Consider the following 22,290-nt stretch of genomic DNA (forward strand, 5'->3'; position numbering starts at 1 on the left):
TATTTAAAATGAAGTAGTACAGTCAGTCCTCCATATCTGTGGGTTCACATCCATGGCTACAGAGAGCAAACCACATTGTGGGATGGTAAAGGAAAGATGGCAGCTGGGACCAAGGTGGTAGCAGAGGAGATGGAGAGAAGTAGATGGGTGCAGGGGAGATATTTAGGAGGCATAATTGACAGAATTTGATAACTGATACGGTACAAGCAGTGAGAGGGAGAAACAGGTGCATAGGATGAAGCCCAAGGTTCTCACTTTCCCAGCCAGGTGAATGGTGGAGTTGTTCCCTGAGCTAGAAGACACTGAAAGGATAAATAGTTTTGAGGTAATTTAAATTGCAGTTCACGTTGGGGCTGATGAGAATTGGAGATGTCACATAAGCATTTGATAATTCAAATCCAGAGCCCAGAGGAGTGGGCTGAACGGGGGATACAGATATTTAGGTGTAAGTTGCAGGGCATAGATGGTGTTACCCAGAGCAGAGGTTGCACACCCAGAGCCCGTAGCTGAATCTGGTTTACACATGTGTTTTGTTTTTCACATACAATAGTTTTTGTTGTTGCTTAATTTTGAGTTAGTTGCCAATAATTTAAAATCTGAAAATTTCCCACGAGAATCCAGATTTGGGGCTTTTCTTTGAAAGTGAGAAGATGTAGCACTACTGAGCTGGGTTTCCATGTGGCAGCAAGTGATTGGAGCTAAGTCACAGCTGATCCAAGCTGCTTTCTAGTTCACCAGAGAGCCTGACACTCATACAACTTATTCCTGCCCTGCTTTGTTTATTTACTTCTCTGACCCTGTAGGCATTTGAGTGTGTGATCCCAGTTTTAGGAGGAAAGTATGAAATAGTGAAACATTGAATGGTTAAAAATTACTGATACTGGGGCCTACCTCAGAAATTTCTATTTCTGCTTATGTGGTCTAAATTGCAGCCTGGGATTTTTAAAAGATCCTCAGGTGATTCCACTGAGTAATGGAAGTTGAGAACCATTGATAAAGCCAAAGAAGAGAAGAGGGCTTAGGCCCAGCATTTCAAAGCTGGGTGAAGGAGGGTAGCCCCAGGAAAGCGATGAGATGTGGTCAGAGAGGTACAGTGGAATGGCACCTTGCTGGCAGTTGAGGTATGCAAACTTTTAACCCAATATGCTTAAAGGTGTTTTTAATTAGATGAGAGGAACTCTTCTATTCTGAAGGTATACTTACTGTTTGTTTTGCGTGTGTGTGTATGTATATATGTATATGTGTGTGTATATATAATGTATACTGTTCACTACTACATAGAGTTTTGTACACAAAAAAATGGGTATGCTTTAATGAATAGGCCATTTAAAGCATTTTCAAGAGTAATTTAAACTATATTTGATTTTTATCTTAGACACTTACTTTAGAATTTAATTCCAGTTTAAGATGTGTCATAAAAGGTAAGAGAAGAGAGTATTTTTAAAAAGAGGAGTCATCAAGTAAAGGTGTAGACTGAAAATGATGTGTTGAATTTAGCAAGATGGAGTCTTTGACCTCAGCAAGAACTGTTTTAAATTGATAGAGGCAGAAACTAGGTTGAAGAGGTAGAAAGTAAGGAGATGGAAATGGTGAATGTTGGAAAAATCTTTGGAGACGTTTACCCAAAAGGGGAGTGATGAGAGAGGGGCAGGTGTCTTATATGTCTCTGTGGTAAGTGCTCAGTCTGTTGGTTACCCATATGCTTCTTCTCACTTTTCAGGAAAGTATCTCGGTGATGCCTGATGACCTACTCTACCCCATTTCAGAAGGGTCTTGCTTGTATTTGGTTTGGAGACTTTGTGCTTTTCACTGAGAAGATATTTTGCCAGGACCCTTGAGACTCAGATGTTGGTGATTAGGCCCTTAGTCTCTTTCTTATCTGGAAAGCCATAGAGCTCCTAAAGGCCAGCAGGGCTCCAATGATCCTGACATCATCCTCCCATTGAACTGATGAACAAAGACCAGATTGTTGGTATGTTGAAAATGGAATACTTGGCTGTGTCAGAGAATACGTATCTAGCTGTCAGATTCCTAGGAATAGTTTTTGCAGCAGTATTTTTTCCAATTAACTTCATACTGCAGCTTGATTTTCCAGTTGCATGCACATAAAATTCCTCATACTTTGAAATCTTCATCATTGTTGGTGATTAAAGAGTATGGATGCAAGTTGGCGAAGTAGGCCCTCACTGAGCTCAGAGAGAAAAGAACGTCAAAAAAACTTTGGTTTCCAAAAAGTTGTATGAATGCTGTTATCTTGAAGACTTTGGTTTAAGGTGACTCTTTAGAGTGGGTTTTCATGTAGATGTTCGCTACCAGTCTCTTTTATCCACCTCTGCGTCATTGGCAACCTTAATCTGGCACAGGAGGGTTTAAGGTCATTTTCGCACTTTATGTTTCTAAGAGCTGTGATCTGCCTGCAGAACAGAAACCATAGGGATTGGAAAATGCCAAGGATTATTGATGAAGAATGGTATTTATTAGTTGAAGACATAAGCCCCATTGCTATAGTCTTTTTGCAGACAAGAGTTTCATCTTGTGAGGTTTTGGACTTCATAGCTGTCATTGGTCCATCCGTTTGGTGGATAATGGTTCACTTCTGGATAAAGGATGACTTTGTGACATGAATAGCAGACCTCGGTCTAAGAAGGTTTGTACTGGGAGTCTGTGAGAAGAAAATATTTTGCTTGGAAACTTTGTATGTGCTTGGGCAATTGTAGGAATTCTATTATCACAAATATAGTTAGATACTGTGCCCGGATGGTGGTATATGGAGGGAAAAGTTCACTGCCAAGGTAGTCCAGAGCTCCTTTGGTTTGTAGAGGAGACAGAATGGTTGCATGGGAAGAGGACTTAGAGTCAGTTCTTGGGTGCATGGCCTTGAATCTGTCAAGTGTGAGCTGTGTGATTTTTTTTTATTGAGTTAAAATTTACATAACATAAAATTAACCATTATAAAGTGTACAATTCAGTGAGTCTCAGTACATGCACAGTGTTGTGCAACCATCACCATTATTTAATTACAGAACATTTTTATCACCCCAAAAGGAAACCCTGAACCCGTTAAGCAGTCACTCCCCATTCCTCTCTCCCCTTATTTCCTGGAAAACACCAATTTGCTCTCTTTCTCTACAGAATTGTCTATTTCAGAGCACATATAAATGGAGTTACACAGTATGTGACTTTTTATGTCTGGCTTCTTTCATTTAGCATAATATTTACAAGGTTCATTTGTGTTGTAGCATGTATTCCTTCAAATAATATTCATTTCTTTGATTGAATAATAATTCTGTTAAATGGATATACCACATTTTGTTACCGATTTATCAATTGGTAGACATTTTGGTTATTTACACTTTTTGGCTATTGTAAATAGTGCTGCCAAGAGCACTTGTGTACAAGTTTTAGCTTGAATATCTGTTTCAGTTCTTTTGTGTATCTATCGAAGAGTAGAATTGCTGGGTCATATGTTAATTCTATTTAACTTTTTGAGGAACCACCAAACTGTTTTCCACAGCAACTGTACCATTTTACATTTTCACTATCAGTGTTCAAAAGTTCTGGTTTCTTCATGTCCTTGTCAACACTTGTTATTTTCTGGTTTTGGGTTATTGCCATCCGAGAGAGTATTAAGTTATGAGTATTAAGTGATTTTGATTTGCACTTTCCTAATGACTAATGATACTGTGCATTTTTTATGTGCTTCTTGGCCATTTGTATATCTTCCTTGACAGATACCTATTCAAGTTCTTTACCCATTTTCTAATTGGACTGTTTGTCTTTTTGTTGTTGAGCAGTTAAGAGTTCTTTATATATTCTGGGTACTAGACCCCTGTCAGATCCTTCGGCAACCACTAGAAGTCTTCCGTGCACAGCGAGTCACGACATAGCTAGAGGGCTGGGATCCATGTTGTACCCTGGGTACAGTTACACACCCCCAGGGTGCATTAGGTTTTTGGAGAGATTGTACCCGTCCAGAATTAGAAGTGTATTTTCTTGTAGATCATGTATTTGTCAAATTCTGTAGCTATTCCTCTCAAATTTAAGGCTAGCTACTATAGATATGTAAGGCATAGTTTTCCAAACTATAGAGTTTTCAGACATGAAGAGAAGAATAGAGGCGTTTCTCTTTATTGGACCAAGAATTCTCACATTTTGCTGTTTACTGTATCAGCTTTTAAACTTCTAGAGCTAAGACTGTTTACTAATTGAACAGCTAGTGATCTCATTTAGTTCAATCAACAAATATTTATTGAGTTACCACTATGTGCCACGCACAGTACTAGATACTAGAGACACAGTGCCTCATAATATAAGACCAGCCCCTCTCTTGACCCTGTATCCCCCTCCAGATCTGTTCCTCTCTGTTGTCTAATGCACTGAGTTCAGCTCCTTTCCACCAGTGTCTCTTGAGTCCATGCTAATCAGGCCTTTGCCTTCCACATTGCTAACTACAGTGAGTAAGTTTTAGTATTTTTCTTACTTGACCTTTCAACAGCATTTTGCACAGTTGATTATTCCTCTTTCTTTGAAATGCTTTCTTCACTTGGCTTCCAGAACACTACATTCTCTGGATTTCCTCCTACCTCATTAGCAGTTCTTTCTCAGTCTTTTTGCTTGTTCCTCATCATCTTCCTGACCTCTGAAAGTTAGAGCACTGTTTACTCCTCAAACCTCTGTTCTTCCTTATCAACCCTATTTCCTTGGCATTTCACCAGTCTTATGACCTTAAATACTATCTGTATACCGACTCTACCACCAAAGACTACCAAATTTTTTCTCCAAGTTAGAGACCTGTCCTCTGAATCTCACACTCTGGTATCAAAGTACCTACTTGGGCTCTCCATTTGGATAACTAACAGACATCTCAGAACTGAACTCCTGATCTTGCCCTGCAGAACTTACTCTTCCCACAGCCTGCCACATCTCCATAAATAGCAGCTCCATTCTTCCGCTAGCCCAGGCCAAAAACCTTGGTGTCATCTTTGACTGTCTTCTTTTGCTTTCATCCTATGTTCAGTCTATCAGCAAACCCTGTTGGATTTACCTTCAGAACATATCTAGAATTGGTCACATCCCACATCCCTACTGCTTCCACCTTGTCTGAACGACCATTATATCTCACCTGGATTATTGCCATAGGCTGTTACCCTGCATCTGTCCTTGTTCTCCTAGAATCTGTTCTCAACACAGCAGCTAGAGGGACCCTGGGTCTCAGCTCAGAGACTTTAACCCTGACCTACAAGGGCCTACATAATCTAAACCTGCCTTTCCTCTCTGACCCCATCTCCTACTCCCTTCCCCTGTGCTTACTTTGTCCCAGTAACAAATGGTGCCTTGTTCTTCCTTCAACAAAGCAGCTGCATTCCTGCCCCAGGACCTTCACTTTCCCCTAATAATTACAAAGCTCCCTCCCTCAGGTCTTTGCTAAAGTTCATCTTCCCCAGCACTCCATTCCCTTTCAAGCTCTTCTTCCCAGAGTTCTCAGCAGTCTGGGTGTTCCTCCCACCCACCAAAACTGAGCACTGAGGCTATTTCTCTCCCCCAATTTGTTTATTCATCTTTAAGCTTCAGTTTGAACCAAGTCCCTCCAGTTTAAAGAAGAGAAAAGAAAAAGGGGGGGAAAAGTAGCTTGAAAACTGCTTGTTTGTGAGGTTTGAAATAAAAAGCAAAGATTAGTGGCTGTGAATGGGTATGTCACTAAGGACTTACAAGTCGTAGCAAAGGCACACTTAGCCCTTCCGTTTTGTGATCATGGGCACATTCCCTATTTCACAGCCTTGGGGATGGAGCCCTGGAATCCTCCTTGTGAGTATTGATGAGCACAGCACTTCTACCAGTGTCAGGCCCCTCTCAAGCACTGTGGCTCAGGTGTCAGCATTTTGTCTTCTCAGCATAGTATGTCTTAGCAATCTTGGCATTCTCCTGGCAGTCTGGTTGGGACCTCTCTCCCATGGCAGGCCCTGCCTAGTGAATGGAGATTCACTCAGTGCTAGCAGCAGTACTGGAATTCAGGTATTAAAGGCAGTTAAGAGTTCCACATAATGGAGAGAGTTTGTTGATTTTACTCTGAAATACTTCAGACCCTAAAGAGAAGGGTAACAGATCACGTTCAATGACAGTCTCTCTGAATAGCAAGTTCAAAGGCTTCATCTAGGTCATTGTTTCTCAGCCTGTCTGCAAACCTCCAGGCCTTCATGAGGGCCCTCTGGTGGGATCATGTTATTAAAGGCTGGAATGATTTTGGTTTATTATTTTAAAAGACAGTGCATTGTTTCTAATGAATTTTTGACCAAACAAATATTGTATGAATATATTCTCCTTGCCTCTGCTCTTTTCCTGGATAAGCTAATTTCCTAGATGACAAAAAATTAGATAAATAAATGATGCAATTTCAGGTTGTGGTAATAGTGCTCTGAAGAAAATTAAGTAGGGCTATTTCCCTAATGATGAACACTTGGGTTGTTTCCAATTTTCCCTCTTTTAAACATTACTGCAATGAACGTCCTTTACTTCTGCAAATATGTGAATGTTTATATTGTATAGAATTACTGGGTCATATAATCGTAGAATCAAACTTTTAATAGATAATGTCAAATTGGTCCTCAAGGTGTCTATATTAATATTATGTAACTATATAATATGTACTACAATTAAAAGCAGTAGTGTGTTTAAGTTTTTTAATAAATAAAATACTTTTATTACTTTTAGTTGCACTAGGAATATAGAATATATTCTCTTGGTTACAGAAGAATTAACAAAGACTAAAAATCCTCATGCCTTCACGAGTTTGCAAATTTTTGCATCTCTCAAAAATTTTTTAAATCCTCTCTCCTTGTTTTAATTTTTATCTCCCTGTGGTTAAGTATCTTTTCTCAAGTTTTTCACCATTTGTCTGTCTGTCTGTCTTTCTTTCTTTCTCTATTTGGATTGCATAGCAAAGATGCTAGTTACCTCCCATGATCCATTCTTCTTTCATCTTTAGTGATAGGAACCCCAGCTTTTAGCCAGGTCCAGTGCTGCCCATCTAGAAGACTGTATTCCTTGGCTTCCTTGGAACTAAGTATAACCATGTAAGTTTTAGCAATGATACATAAGCAGAAGGGTTTGGTGTGAGTTTCTGAAGTCTCCTTCAAGGGAGAAAGCAATCCCTCATCCCTTCACCCATCCTATATATTAGAACAGAGATGTAATGACTGGAGCTCTAACAGCCATCCTAGACCATGAGGACCATGGTGGTAGCTTAATGAGCCAGAAAGTCTGGGTCTTGGAGCATTTCATGGAGCTGCTGCACCAGCTTTCAAATTCTTTTGTGTAAGAGAGAAATTTAACATCTGTTTTCTTTAAGCACTCTTATTTTTGTTTTTTTTTTTCTGTTGAATGCAGCATAGCAGATACTTCTTATTTATTTATAGAAGTTCTTTGAATTCTAGATACTCATTCTTTATTTATGAAAACGGTGCATTTTTCTCCAATCTGTTACAGTCCTCTTTCTTTGTTAGTAGCAGTTTATAATTTTGATGTCAGATTTACCTGTCTTTGCCTTTATAGCTTTTGACTTTACTGACTTTTTTTTCCCTTTACTAACTTTTTAATGGATGTCTTTCATGCCCTGAAGATATAAACATGGAATCTTACATTTTCTTATACTTTAACATAAAATTTTAAGTCTTTAATTCACCTGGAATTTATTTTTGTGAATAGTGTAAGGGAAGAATCTTGTTCAGCTGGCTATTCATTTGAATAATAATAATAATTTGCCAAGACCAATATCACAGAGCTTATTGCCTATGTTTTTTTATGATTTTAGGTCTTATTTTTAAGTCTTTAATCCCATTTTGAGTTAATTTTTGTGTATAGTGTAAATAGAAGTTCAGTTTCACTGTTTTCCATATGGCTGTCCAATTTTTCCAGCATCGTGTATTGAATAGACTGTTTTCCCCATTGCATATTCTTGGCTGTTTTGTCATAAATTAACTAGCTACATATGTATGGGTTTATTTTTGAATTCTGTTCCATTGATCTGTGTCCATTTTTACTCCAATACCACACTATTTTGATTATTGTAGCTTTATAATATATTTTAAAATCAGGTAGTATGATGCCTCCAGTTTTGTTGTTCTTTCTCAAGATTGCTTTGGCTATTTGGGGTCTTTTGTTTGGGTTCCATACAAATTTTAGAATTGTTTGTTTTATTTCTGTGAGAAATGCTGTTGGAATTTTGATAGGATTTGCAATGAAACTGTAGAATGCTTTGGATAATTAATTTTTTTAAATTTTTTATTAAATTACTATTAATTTTCCCAACTCACAAACATGGAATATGTCCATTTTTTGTGTCTTCAGTTTCCTTAATCAGTGTCTTTTAGTACTTCAGTGTACCCATCTTTAACCTTTTTGGTAAAATTTATTACTAGGTCTTTTATCCTTTTTAATTCAGTTGTAAATGGGATTATTTTCTAAATTTCTCTTTCTGATAGTTTATTATTAATGTGTAGAAGTGAAACTGATTTTTCTATTGATTTTGTGTCCTGCAACTTTACTGAATTTGTTTATTAGTTCTAACAGTTTTTTGATGGAGTCTTTAGGGTTTTCTGTATATAATACTATATCATCTGTAAATAGAGATGGTTTTATTTCTTTCTTTCTGAGTTTGATGCTTTCTTTCTTTTTCTTGCCTAATTGCTCTGGCTAGGACTTCAAATACTATGTTGAATAAAAATGGTAAGAGTGGGCATCCTTTTTCTCAGTCTTAGAAGAAAAGCTTTAAACTTTTCACTGTTGAGTCTCATGTTAGCTATGGGCTTGTCATATATGGCCTTTTTTATGTTGAGATACATTGTCTCTATTCCCTATTTGAGAATTTTTCTCATGAATGGATTGCAGATGTGTTTTCTGCATTTATTGAGATGATCACTTTTTATCCTTCATTTTGTTAATGTGATGTATGTATCACATTGATTTGTGGATGTGGAACCATCCTTGCATCCCTGGAACAGATTCCACTTGACCATAGTGTGTGATTCTTCTACTATATTGTTGATTTCAGTTTGCTACTGTTTTGCTGAGAATTTTTGTCTCATCTTTGTTCATCAAGGATATTGGCCTGTGATTTTCTTTTCCTGTAGTGTCCTTGTCTGGTTTAATTAAAGGTAATGCTGGCCTCATAAAATGAGTTTGGAAGAGGGCAGGGCATAGCTCAAGTGGTAGAGCACATGCCTTGCATGCCTGAGGTCCTGGGTTCAAGCCCTGAAAAATCAAATAAATAAATCAATCTAATTACCTCCCCCCTGTAAAAAATAAAAATAAAAATAAATTAAGAAATAAAATGAGTTAGGAAATACTCCCTCCTCTTCTGTTTTTTGGAAGAGTTTAAGGACCATTATACTGTTTTTAAGAGTTGTTCTTAGTCGTAAGTATAATTTAGTTTGTACCCATAATGGACTGTTGGTTAAAGATGGAACATGTGTAAAACACATGTCAGAATATCATAAATTAATGAGAAGCATGAAAATGATAATTCTGCAAAAGTATTTCAAGATGCCTCTTATGAAATATGTTAAGTTGCATTCATCTGTCAAAATTTTTATGAAACATCAAGATGTTTCTAATACTTTAAAAACTACATGATTAAAGGAAGTTGGATGATGGGTATAAGGGAATTCTCTGAACTCTCTTTGCGGTTCTTCTGAAAATCTGTCATTATTTCAAAATAAAAAGAGTTTTAAAATTATTTTAAATGAAAAAAAATATTAGCCAGGCATGCCTTATGTTTAGTCACAGAAGTATTCATACATGCATGTAAGTGGCATTTGCTATTTCCTCTTCTTAAAGCCACTCTAGAAAATAATTTCAGATTGGTTCACCAAATACAAATAGCAAGATAAAGATACTGTATTGAATATCATGAAGCTTGGAAGGTGTCTAATCAAATTAAGATGCTTTCATTTCTAAAATGGATTGTCATTTGAAAGACTCCATTTGGTATTAAATAAGGAAGAGATTTTTGCTCTGAAAAAGAATTCATTTTCAACTTACTATGCCACTGGTGTTACAGACAGCTGGATGTTTATTTACTATAATTGATCATACTCTGTTAGGTGTTTAAAATTCTAAAAAGGGAAGATTTAAACATTTGAAATACAAAAAAGAAAAGATTCTTCTATGCAACTGGCTTTTTATTTATTGGTGATAAAGATCTGCAGTGTATTTGTGTTTGCTGAGAGCTGCTCTGAGAGAGCAGCATGAAACCATTTGTCCTGCCTTGATGTTCAAAAACTAAACCTCTGAATTATCAAAATAAGCAGTTGATTTTTTATAAAATCAAAACAGGAGAATTCCAACTATCAGGTTTTTAAAGTTTGTTTATTTTGGATGCTATAACGCAGATTAAACTTCAGGCTACATTTCAATATACATTTGGTGCCAAGTCCGTCTTTTAATTTAATATATTTGGTTGTAAATCCATCTTTTAATTTTTGACAATTTTATTTGACAACTTGTGATTTTCTTTACGTGACAAAACAGTTCATGTACTGTGACCAAAAGTCAAAATTTGTCATTAAATATTATCAATATAGTTTTATCAATATAATTAGAGATGTTGCCACATGAACTTTATAATAAAGCTTTAGTAATATGCTGATCTAAGATGAAATATTTTTACTTAAAATTGCTTTATCTTATGTCATACAAAAGATTTTTTAATAATTTTAAAAATTCCTAAGGAGATTTGCAATATTATTTTTTGAAGTGTTTATTGGTCAGAAAATGTTGAGAAACACTGATCTTCATTGAAGGCCTGATCACTGAAATTGTACTGTCTGATGTCTGATTGGGCCTGGATCCAGAATGGCCAGCCTGGAAAAGATATGTACCATCATCAGAGGGCAGGTACAGGATGTGTCATATGATGGGGCCCTTTAACTGAAGAACACAGCATTGATGCTCACTTTTAGGAGGGTAATAATTTCCCCCTTTCAATCCATGTTGTTGCTTTGCTCTTAAAAGTGGGTAGATGGACACAAGTATTGCTCAATTGCCCCATTATAATCAGATTAGAATATGTGAAAGATTCTGGGCTGCTGAAAACCAGGGTAAGTATCCATTACACATGATGATGATTTTCTGGCTACAGATTAAATGAAGAGAGACCAAGAGAGGGAAGGCAGTAGAGTATAATGAAAGCTAGAGCTGAAAGAAAAATGGAGAGAGAAGATCGATGAAGGTGTATGTTTACCTGTCATAGAAAATGATTGGTTTCAAGGAGTAAATATCCACTTAAAGGTATATGAGTAATAAGTTGTTAGGGATGTGTTTAGCTCAGGGGTAGATAGAACACATGCTTAGCATCCATGAGGTCCTAGGTTCAAACCCCAATGCCTCCTTTTTTAAAAAAAAAAAAAGTTGTTTATAGTAACACAGAGAGCACATCAGTTCACTGCAGTTTTATTAAGTACAACCAGCCATCATGGAAACTGAACATGCTTTCCTCTCTCTTTCCGTCTGTATTATATATGCTTTGTTTTAACACCAGCTTCTTCTGCCATGTTACTTATCATGGATGCCTTACAGCAGTGGGCTCAGCCATCATACCTGTAGGACTTTAAGATCCAGAGCTCACAACTAATTGCCAATGTTTCAGTACTTCAATTCCAAGTCCCCAGGAGAGAAAACATGATTGGCCTACCTTGAGTCAGTGTCCCAACTAAACTTGACTAGGGATTGGAAAGCATGTTACATATAAAGTTCTACCTAGCCTGTGGACAAGACAGGTCTCTCAGAAGTAGGGACATCTCTTGTTCAGTACATAGGAGAAAAGGCTTGTTTGAAAAGGAATTAATTGGTGCCCTGAGCTCTGGGGAAATGAAGAGAGGATTATAAAATATGTACCTACCCCCCTCACCAACAAAAAGACAGAGTATAATAGAAAAGGAAGATTAGGTCAGTTCACCACATGAACCACTCTGTAACCCTAGGCAACTTTGTTGCCCCAGTTATCTTTATGGCTGATTCCCACCCAGTAGGAATGAGGGTCCTAGGAAGTGAAATGAAGTAAATGTCTAAAACTTTTCAGAATAGAAACAAAAATTTCCATAAGACCTGCACCATAATATCTATCAAGGTTTAGATACCTTAGTCCAAAGTCTGTTTCCCAGTCACAATCATCATAAAAATCTATTTAGACAGATGACAAACCAGACTGGAGAGCTCCATGAAGTTCTCTTCAGCTCACCTAGTTTGGTAACCACTGACATTCAAACGTTCTGGTCCGCCAATGTAGTGGGATTCGGTTTGTTTTGAGCCCTTCATGCATAGCACAGGTGAGTAGTAAAAGGGTCATTCATTAGGAGGAACACCACCAGGGGTAGGTGTACTGGGTGACAATGCTACCAGCAGAAGCTCTTAATGGTCTCCAGTCATCAGTGTGCATGTGTCTTAAGGGACCAAGACCTGGTTGACAAAATGTTCTCAGATGGTTGGGTAAACAAGTGCCTATGCAGGAATGCATTCTCTAAGGATTTGGACATAGGTTAACTAAATTTGATCAGGCTGATAAAGGGCCCCCTTACTGGTGAGCCAGAGATCTATTGATGAATAGACTTTTGTGAAAGAACTTTCCTAGCTATAGTACAAGCGTGATCGATCCTCCTGTTGGCAGTCTTTCTCAGTGTGTGTTGGGAGGGAGTGTGGGGTCATGAAGCTCTAGTGGGTTGTCTTCTGTACTTTGCCTCTCAGTACTTGGGCATTCGTGACAGGGGCCAGGGGTGCTGGATTTACGTTCAAGGAATATGCTTAAACCTTTTCATCAGGTAAAATGCAGGATTAAGCTAAGCAGTTATCAGAAATATCCAAGAGGGCCACTTCATCCTAGATGGTATCAATCAGCCCCTCCTTAAACTAGTTTTAAAAGGTGACTTTTTTCCTAGCCTAAGTCTCATCCAAAGAAATAGAAATGGTAGTATATTAGCAAGTTGCTTCCTTCTCTTTTTTCTCCTCTTTCTCATTAAGTTCTTCCTCTATACCAGGCACTGTTCTGGTGTTGGGATACAGGGTAAACAAGGCAAACAAGATCCTTGCCCTTGTGGAGTGTACATTCTATTGCATGGGTTAAATACGGTAAATGTGTAAACAGTAAAACAATTACAGATACTGATAAGTGCTATGCAGATAGTAAACTAGGTAATGGGGTAGAAAGTAATGAAATGGGGCCTTGGTCAAGGCTGTTGGAGGAACCAAACCAAAGGCCAAGGGAGAACAGTACAAGATGAGGTCAGGAAAGCGATGCGTAGATTCTGGAGCTAATACTAGGCCATGGGTGAGGACTTTAAATATTGTTCAAAATGAAGTAGGTAACCATTGAAGTGATTTTTAAGTAGGAGACTTTAAATCTTCTAAATTTAAAATAGAGTGATTTGCTCTGATTTGTATTACTGTAGTTGTGCAGTTTGGAGAATGACTGGCGTATGGGGGTGGGTGGCAAGGGTAGAAGCAGAGAGACCAGTTAGAAGGCCTTAACAGTAGGGCAGGCTTGATAATTTGGGCCAGGATTCTAGCAGAATTCTAAGGAGAAGTGGTCGAAACTGAGAGAGATTTTGGAGATAGGGTTGACAGGCCTTACTGAGTGAGCTTATATCCTGAATATGGCCTACAAATATGTCAGATGGCCATTTCACTTTTATGGATTTCCAAACACCTACCAAGGTATCTGTAAAAAGTCCTATTGCCCCAGTAAGGTACTCTGATTGTATATGTACTAGACTATTTGGGTTGTCTGTCTGTAATTAATAACAAACCCTTGCTGGACCTCATCTGTAGAATACAGAAATCCCTTCATCCCACATGTAGAATGTCAACTGAATGAAGAACTTTGGGACTGTCTTAGGGTTCTCATCATCTCATTCAAGGTACTTGAGGCCAAATGACAGGTTGATGATGCTTGGTGGCTGCCCTGACCCTGACTGTTAGACATGGACCTGTCAGCTCAGTCTGATATAACAACAAATACAAAGCAAATCATGAACAACCTACTTGGTCTATTACAGCAGATAACTGTTCATTCTCAGCTCTCATGCTCTCAAATTTCTGACTCTATGCTCAACCTCTATACCTTCTTCTGAACTTTTGGGTTGGATGCCCATCATGTCTCCCCTCTTGGCTTCTTAGAGTCAAACCTTGTTCTCAGCTCTGTTTTCCTGTATGATCTCAGCATCTTCTTTCCTAGCTCCCCCCTGCCCGGCACCTCTATTATGATATTGAATGAAATTTTTTCTGCTGAAATTGTGGCTACAGAGCCCCACTGGAGGTGGCGATTCAGACTTGTGCCCCAGTGGTTGTTTTACTTTGTTTGGTACTACTCTTTTTTTTTTTTTACATTTTTTATTGATTCATAATCATTTTACAGTGTTGTGTCAAATTCCAGTTTTCAGCATGTTCAGCACAATTTTTCAGTCATTCATGGGCATATACACACTCATTGTCACATTTTTTTCTCTGTGATTTATCATAACATTTTGTGTATATTTCCCTGTGCTATACAGTGTAATCTTGTTTATCTATTCTACAATTTTGAAATCCCAGTCTATACCTTCCCACCCTCTACCCCCCCCCCATAACCACAAGTCTGTATTCTCTGTCCATGAGTCTATTTCTGTCCTGTATTTATGCTTTGTTTTTGTTTGTTTTTGTTTTTTAGATTCCACATATGAGCGATCTCATATGGTATTTTTCTTTCTCTTTCTGGCTTACTTCACTTAGAATGACATTCTCTAGGATCATCCATGTTGCTGCAAATGGCATTATGTTGTCGGTTTTTATGGCTGAGTAGTGTTCCATTGTATAAATATACCACCTCTTCTTTATCCAGTCACCTGTTGATGGACATTTAGGTTGTTTCCATGTTTTGGCTATTGTAAATAGTGCTGCTATGAACATTGGGGTGCAGGTGTCATCCTGAAGTAGATTTCCTTCTGGGTACAAGCCCAGGAGTGGGATTCCTGGGTCATATGGTAAGTCTATTCCTAGTCTTTTGAGGAATCTCCACACTGTTTTCCATAGTGGCTGCACCAAACTGCATTCCCACCAGCAGTGTAGGAGGGTTCCCCTTTCTCCACAGCCTCTCCAGCATTTGTCATTTTTGGATTTTTGAATGACGGCCATTCTGACTGATGTGAGGTGATACCTCATTGTAGTTTTGATTTGCATTTCTCTGATAATTAGTGATATTGAACATTTTTTCATGTGCTTTTTGATCATTTGTATGTCTTCCTTGGAGAGTTGCTTGTTTAGGTCTTCTGCCCATTTTTGGATTGGGTTGTTTATTTTTTCCTTATTGAGTCGTATGAGCTGCTTATATATTTTGGAGATCAAGCCTTTGTCGGTTTCACTTGCAAAAATTTTCTCCCATTCCGTAGGTTTTCTTCTTGTTTTATTTCTGGTTTCCTTTGCTCTGCAGAAGCTTGTAAGTTTCATTAAGTCCCATTTGTTTTTTCTTGCTTTTATTTCTTCTAGGAGAAAATTTTTGAAATGTATGTCAGATAATGTTTTGCCTATGTTTTCCTCTAGGAGGTTTATTGTATCTTGTCTTATGTTTAAGTCTTTAATCCATTTTGAGTTGATTTTTGTATATGGTGTAAGGGTGTGTTCTAGCTTCATTGTCTTACATGCTGCTGTCCAGTTTTCCCAACACCATTTGCTGAAGAGACTGTCTTTATTCCATTGTATATTCTTGCCTCCTTTGTCGAAGATGAGTTGACCAAGTTTGTGGGTTCATTTCTGGGCTCTCTATTCTGTTCCATTGGTCTATATGTCTGTTTTGGTACCAATACCATGCTGTCTTGATGACTGTAGCTCTATAGTATTGTCTGAAGTCTGGGAGAGTTATTCCTCCAGCCTCTTTCTTTCTCTTCAGTAATGCTTTAGCAATTCTAGGTCTTTGATGGTTCCATATAAATTTTATTATGATTTGTTCTAGTTCTGTGAAATATGTCCTGGGTAATTGGATAGGGATTGCATTAAATCTGTAGATTGCCTTGGGCAGTGTGACCATTTTAACAATATTGATTCTTCCAATCCAAGAGCACGGAATATCTTTCCATTTTTTAAAGTCTTCTTTAATTTCCTTCATCAATGGTTTATAGTTTTCTGTGTATAATTCTTTCGCCTCCTTGGTTAGATTTATTCCCAGATATTTTATTACTTTGGGTGCTATTTTAAAGGGGATTGTTTCTTTACTTTCTTTTTCTGTTGATTTATCGTTAGTGTAAAGAAAGGCAACTGATTTTTGAACATTAATTTTGTAACCTGCTACCTTGCTGAATTCTTCGATCAGCTCTAGTAGCTTTTGTGTGGACCTTTTAGGGTTTTCTATATATAGTAACATGTCGTCAGCATATAATGACACTTTTACCTCTTCTTTTCCAATTTGGATCCCTTTTATTTCTTTCTCTTGCCTGATTGCTGTGGCTAGGACTTCCAGGACTATATTGAATAGGAGTGGTGATAGTGGGCATCCTTGTCTTGTCCCAGATTTTAGTGGGAAGCTTTTGAGTTTTTCACCGTTGAGAACTATGCTGGCTGTAGGTTTGTCATATATAGCTTTTATTATGTTGAGATATGTTCCCTCTATACCCACTTTGGTGAGAGTTTTTATCATAAATGGGTGTTGAATTTTATCAAATGCTTTTTCTGCATCGATTGAGATGATCATGTGGTTTTTGTCCTTTCTCTTGTTGATGTGATGTATTACATTGATTGATTTGCATATGTTGAACCAGCCTTGTGTCCCTGGGATGAACCTCACTTGGTCATGATGTATAATCTTTTTTATGTGTTGTTGGATTCTATTTGCTAAAATTTTGGTGAGGATTTTGGCGTCTATGTTCATCAGTGATATTGGCCTATAATTCTCTTTTTTTGTAGTGTCTTTGCCTGGTTTTGGTATCAGGGTGATGGTGGCTTCATAGAATGAGTTTGGGAGTATTCCCTCCTTTTCAATAGTCTGGAAGAGTTTGAGAAGGACTGGTATGAGTTCTTCTTTGTATGTTTGGTAGAATTCCCCAGTGAAGCCATCCGGTCCTGGACTTTTATTTGTAGGGAGGTTTTTAATTGCTATTTCTATTTCCTTTCTAGTGATCGGATTGTTCAACTTTCAGTTTCTTCTTGATTCAGTTTTGGTGGACAGTATGTTTCCAGAAACTTGTCCATCTCCTCTAGGTTATCCAGTTTGGTTCCATAGAGTTTTTCATAATATTCTCGTATGATATTCTGTATTTCTATTTTGTTTGTTGTAATTTCTCCATTTTCCTTTCTTATTTTGCTAATTTGTGCTCTCTCTTTTTTCTTCTTTGTGAGTTTGGCCAGAGGTTTGTCGATTTTATTTACTTTTTCAAAAAACCAGCTTTTGGTTTGGTTGATTTTTTCTATGGTCTTGTTAATCTCTATTGTATTTAATTCCTCTCTGATCTTTATTATTTCCTTCCTTCTGCTGCTTTTTGTTGTTCTTTTTCTAATTGATTCAGGTGATGGGTTAACTTGTTTATTTGAGATTGTTCTTCTTTTTTGAGGAAGGCCTGTATCGCTATAAACTTCCCTCTTAGCACTGCCTTTGCTGTGTCCCATAGGTTTTGAGTGGTTGTGCTTTCATTATCATTTGTCTCAAGGTATTTTTTAATTTCAGCTTTGATTTCCTCATTGATCCATTGTTTTTTCAATAACATATTGTTTAATCTCCATGCTTTTCTTTTTTTCTCCTTTGTTTCCCTGTTGTTGATTTCCAGTTTCATGGCATTGTGGTCAGTAAAGATGCTTGAGATAATTTCTATCTTCTTAAATTTGTTGAGGTTTCTTTTGTGTCCAAGTACATGATCGATTCTGGAAAATGTTCCATGTGCACTTGAAAAGAATGTATATTCTATTTTTTGGGGGTGTAATGCTCTGAAAATATCCACCAAATCTAGTTTTTCTATTGTAGTATTTAATTTCTCTGTTGCCTTGTTTATTTTCTGTCTGGAAGATCTGTCTAGTGATGTTAATGCAGTGTTAAAATCTCCAACTATGATTGTATTCCCATCAATATCGCCCTTTATCTCTGTTAGTAATTCTTGTATGTACTTAGGTGCACCTATATTGGGTGCATATATATTAACGAGTGTAATGTCTTCATCTTGTATCACTCCTTTAATCATTATAAAATGTCCCTCTTTATCTTTCTTTATGGCCTTTGTTTTAAAGTCTATTTTGTCTGAAATCAGTACTGCAACACCTGCTTTTTTGGCTTTTCCATTTGCATGGAATATCCTTTTCCATCCTTTCACTCTCAATCTATATGTGTCCTTCTCCCTAAAGTGGGTCTCTTGTATGCAGCATATTGAAGGTTCTTGCTTTATTATCCAGTCTGCCACCCTATGTCTTTTGACTGGAGCATTTAGTCCATTAACATTTACAGTAATTAATGATAGATGTGTGTTTATTGCCATTTTGAACTTATCTTTGCAGTTGAATTGGTATATCCTCTTTGTTCCTTTCTTCTTCCTTTTGTGGTTTGGTAATTTTCCTTTGTATTATCATGGATTTTATTTAATTTTTGTGACTCCCTTGTAAATTTTTGACTTGTGGTTACTCTTTTTTGTAAATCTATTAACCTATACCCGTTTTTATTAAACTGATAATAACATGATCTCAAACCCATCCTACTGTTAAAAAAATTTTAAAAAGAAAGAAAAAAAAATTCTGTATTTCCCTGCCTCCCTCTCCCACTCTCAGTGATTTGTATGTCTTCTTTTATAATTTCGTGTTTTCTTTATTTGTAATTCATGAGTTATCACCTTTCCAGTTGTGAGTTTCTCATTTCTGTAGCATCCTGCTGCTTTTCTATTTAGAATAGCCCTTTCAGTATTTCTTTTAGCATGGGTTTAGTGTTGCTAAACTCCTGCAGCTTTTTTTTGTCTGTGAAACTCTTTATTTCTCCTTCTATCCTAAAGGATAGCCTTGCTGGATAAAGTATCCTAGGCTGCATCTTTTTTTCATTCAGGGCTTTGAATATATCTTGCCACTCCCTTCTGGCCTGTAGTGTTTGTGTAGAGAAATCAGCTGAGAGCCTTATGGGGGTTCCCTTGTAGTTCACTCTTTGCTTTTCTCTTGCTGCCTTTAGAATCATTTCCTTATCCTTGACTCTGGCCATCTTGATGATGATATGTCTTTGTGTGGGTCTATTTGGATTCTTCCTGTTTGGGACCCTCTGAGCTTCCTGTACTTGGATATCTGATTCCTTTAAGTTTGGGAAGTTTTCAGTCATGATTTCTTCAAAAACCTTTTCAATCCCCTTTGATCCTTCTTCCCCTTCTGGGACCCCTATTATGCGAAGATTGGGATGCTTTATATTATCCCATAGGTCACTTATGCTATTATCATTATTTTTTATTTGCTTATCTTGTAGTTCTTCTGAATGGGTGCTTTCTATTGCCCTGTCTTCTAGATCACTAATTCGTTCCTCTGCATTAACTAGTCGGCTTTGCACAGCTATTAGATCATTCCTCATCTCTGTCAATGAGTTTACCCATTCTGCTTGGCTCTTTATAGCTTCAATTTCATTTTTGACATATTTTATTTCTCTAAGCACTATCTCTTTTAATTCCTTCAGCAATTTGATCACTCCTTTTTTGAAATCTTGATCTAGTAGGCTATCGATGTCTATTTCATTGAGCTTTCTTTCAGGGGATTCCTCTTGTTCTTTTAATTGGGAAAGGTTTCTCTGCTTCTTCATCTTGCTCATACCTCTCTGGCACTGTGGTTTATGGCGTATCAGTTGTCTATTTTGGATCTTAAGGATTTTATCTATCTAATGCCTATTTAGGAATAGAACTTAGGGAAAAAAAGAAAAAAGAGAAAAAATAAGAGAGAGAAAGATTTTTAAAAGAAGGGAGAAAGGGTTTGATAACAATGTATAATGAATAATAGAAGAGCGGGTTGAAGCAGAGTATTAATCGGGTGGAGACGTCCTTTTAAAACCTTTAAAAAAAAAAAGAAAGAAAGAAAAAAAAAGGGTGGGGAGATGAATATATGTGTTTGAAGCCTGTGTCTAATCAATAACAGGACATCAAAACCCAAGAGAACTAGAAATGAATTAAGAAGCAAAAATTAAGAGAGTAATTGAAAATAGAACAGGTAAAAACAGATTTAAAAAAAAAACAAAAAAAAAAACAAAAAAAAACAAAAAAAAGGGGGTTGTCGGTGTTCTCCTGGAGTGTGTGTGCTTTTAATGTGAAGTCCTTCTGTCTTCGTCCTGTTTTGGAAGCTCAGCTTGTTTTCATAGGCCCTCCGTTGGTGCCCTCTTCCGTGCTGCTCCCAGCACCTGTTGGCAAGCAGATCGTGCCTCCTCCTAACACGGGGTCAGATGCAGCTCTCCTCTGCTGTGGGCGGGCGGGTCACTGCCCCTCCGGATGCCGCAGTCAGATGTTGCAGACTGGCCAGGCAGGAGGGCGGGTCGTGCCCCCTCCCAGCACCTCGGTCAAGGGCTGTGTTCCTGCCCGACAGGCGGGGGGGCCGCTCTCCCTCTGCCTGCGCCGCCGGTAGCTCTGCTGCTCTGTGCGGCTGCGCGCTCCGCCCTGGTCGGCGCTCCGCCCTGGTCGGCGCTCCGCCCTGGTCGCGCTCCGCGGGTGGGCTCGGGGAAGACAGAGGGGCAGCCTCGTCCCTGCTCTGAGCCAAGACCCAGCTGCTTGTTTGTCTTTGTGGAGCAAGTTCTCTGAGGGAACAGAATGGAAGGATCCTATCTGCCCCGTGCTGTAGGCCCGTCTCAGTCTGGCCCTTGAGGCTGCTAAGCCCTTCCGTGCGGACACAGGTTTCGCCTCTGCCCCCACCTGGATGCTAAGCGCCGGAGAATATGGCGGCTCTGCCTGGGCCCCGCCTCTCTTCCCCTGAAAAGTTTCCGTGGGTTTTCAGAGATGAGGGTATGCACCCTTCCCTCTAGAGCACCTCAACCTTGCTGTTTTATGGAGGGCCCAGCTTGTTCTGTCCTGTACACTCACAGCCACGGCGCCCAGCCCCTTGCTGTCCCCCGGAGCTGCCTCCGTGCAGCCGCCCCCGTCCTCCGCCCGGCTTGTGCAGCCTGGCCCTGCCCGCCGCTGCCGGCCCGCGTCTCAGGCTGGGCGTCGGGGGGACGCTCTGTGCCCGTTTAACTTAGTTCTGTCAGACAAGGGCTGCTCTGTACAGATCTGAGCCTCGGAGGCTCCCCCTCCATCCCGCTGGCCTCTCAGTTGGAGAGGGGAGACCCAGCGAGCGAGCGCCAGTCCTCCTTTGCCGCTCCCTCCCCGCGGGACCCGTCCCGCGCTGCTTTGCCTTTTGTTCTTTCCTTTTTCCTTTTCTCCTACCAGATTTTTGGCATCTTTATCTTTTGAAGAGGGCGATGTTCTGTCGGAGTTCCGCAGGTGCTCTGGTTGGCTGAGTGGGTCTGTAGATGTGGGTCTTGGTGTATTTGTGGGAGAGGGTGACTTACAAGCGTCCTTCTACTCCACCATCTTGCGAGCCTCTCTCTTCCCCTTCTTTCTTGTACTCAAGCCAGTCAGATTTCTGTTCCCATAATTCCATCAAAACATCTGTCATTTGTGAATACTTATCTGACAACATTCAGGAGCCAAGTTAACCATTCTTTCCTCTTCTAAACACCTTTTTCACTTTATTCTAAAATGCTTGTCAAGAACTATGCAGGACCTAATATTTTGCCCTATATGTAAGCTAACAGGTTAGCTTGACAGTTTTGAGAGTGGTGGTAGAAAACAGAAGACTTCTGGATCAGAGACAAAAGACAGCTTATTACTTACAGCAATAGAGTAGCCTGAGTAGGAGTATTTTTATACTGACTCCCTGAGGCCCAGTTACCGCTGAGGCAATGTGGGTGGGGCCAGACTACACCTGCACACATGGTGGCTTGTTTTACTAGAAAGGAACATGACCTTAGAGAGCCCAAATCTTTTATGATGGGCAATAAGCACACCTTCTCTTTGTTCCAGGGGGAAACATGTTTATTGTACTGTACAGTGACCCTTTGCTCCAGAGCAAGACAGTATCAAGTCTTCCAAGGCTATTTGTTATACATTCTTGAAAAACTAGTCCAGAACTATCATACCATATAAAAGTATCACTGACTATCAAGACAGGCAGCAGTGCCTTGCTTGCAGTGTGTACAGAAACACAGGAGACCCTTGGAGAACTTGTCATGGTTCCCCCTTCTCTTACTACTTCTTTTCAGTCTTTTCTGCTGATTTTCTCTTTACTTCTCCAAACTCTAGATCTGGGCTG

The 22,290-nt window shown here is 38.8% G+C and overlaps 1 protein-coding gene across 2 annotated transcripts in view; it reads left to right on the forward strand.

Annotated features, from left to right (window-relative positions):
- PPP2R3A (protein phosphatase 2 regulatory subunit B''alpha) overlaps positions 1-22,290 on the forward strand; it is a 151,587-nt gene that overhangs the window by 3,992 nt on the left and 125,305 nt on the right. The window contains exon 1 of one of the 2 annotated variants that reach the window (XM_072956313.1): positions 20,205-20,922. The exons of the other annotated variant lie outside the window; for it this stretch is intronic. The gene's annotated coding sequence lies outside the window, so the exon portion shown is untranslated. Of the gene's footprint in view, positions 1-20,204; positions 20,923-22,290 lie in introns of those variants that run through there. 2 annotated transcript variants of the gene reach the window in all.

Source organism: Vicugna pacos, chromosome 1 (genome assembly GCF_048564905.1).
Source record: "Vicugna pacos chromosome 1, VicPac4, whole genome shotgun sequence".
NCBI classification, from domain to species: domain Eukaryota; kingdom Metazoa; phylum Chordata; class Mammalia; order Artiodactyla; family Camelidae; genus Vicugna; species Vicugna pacos.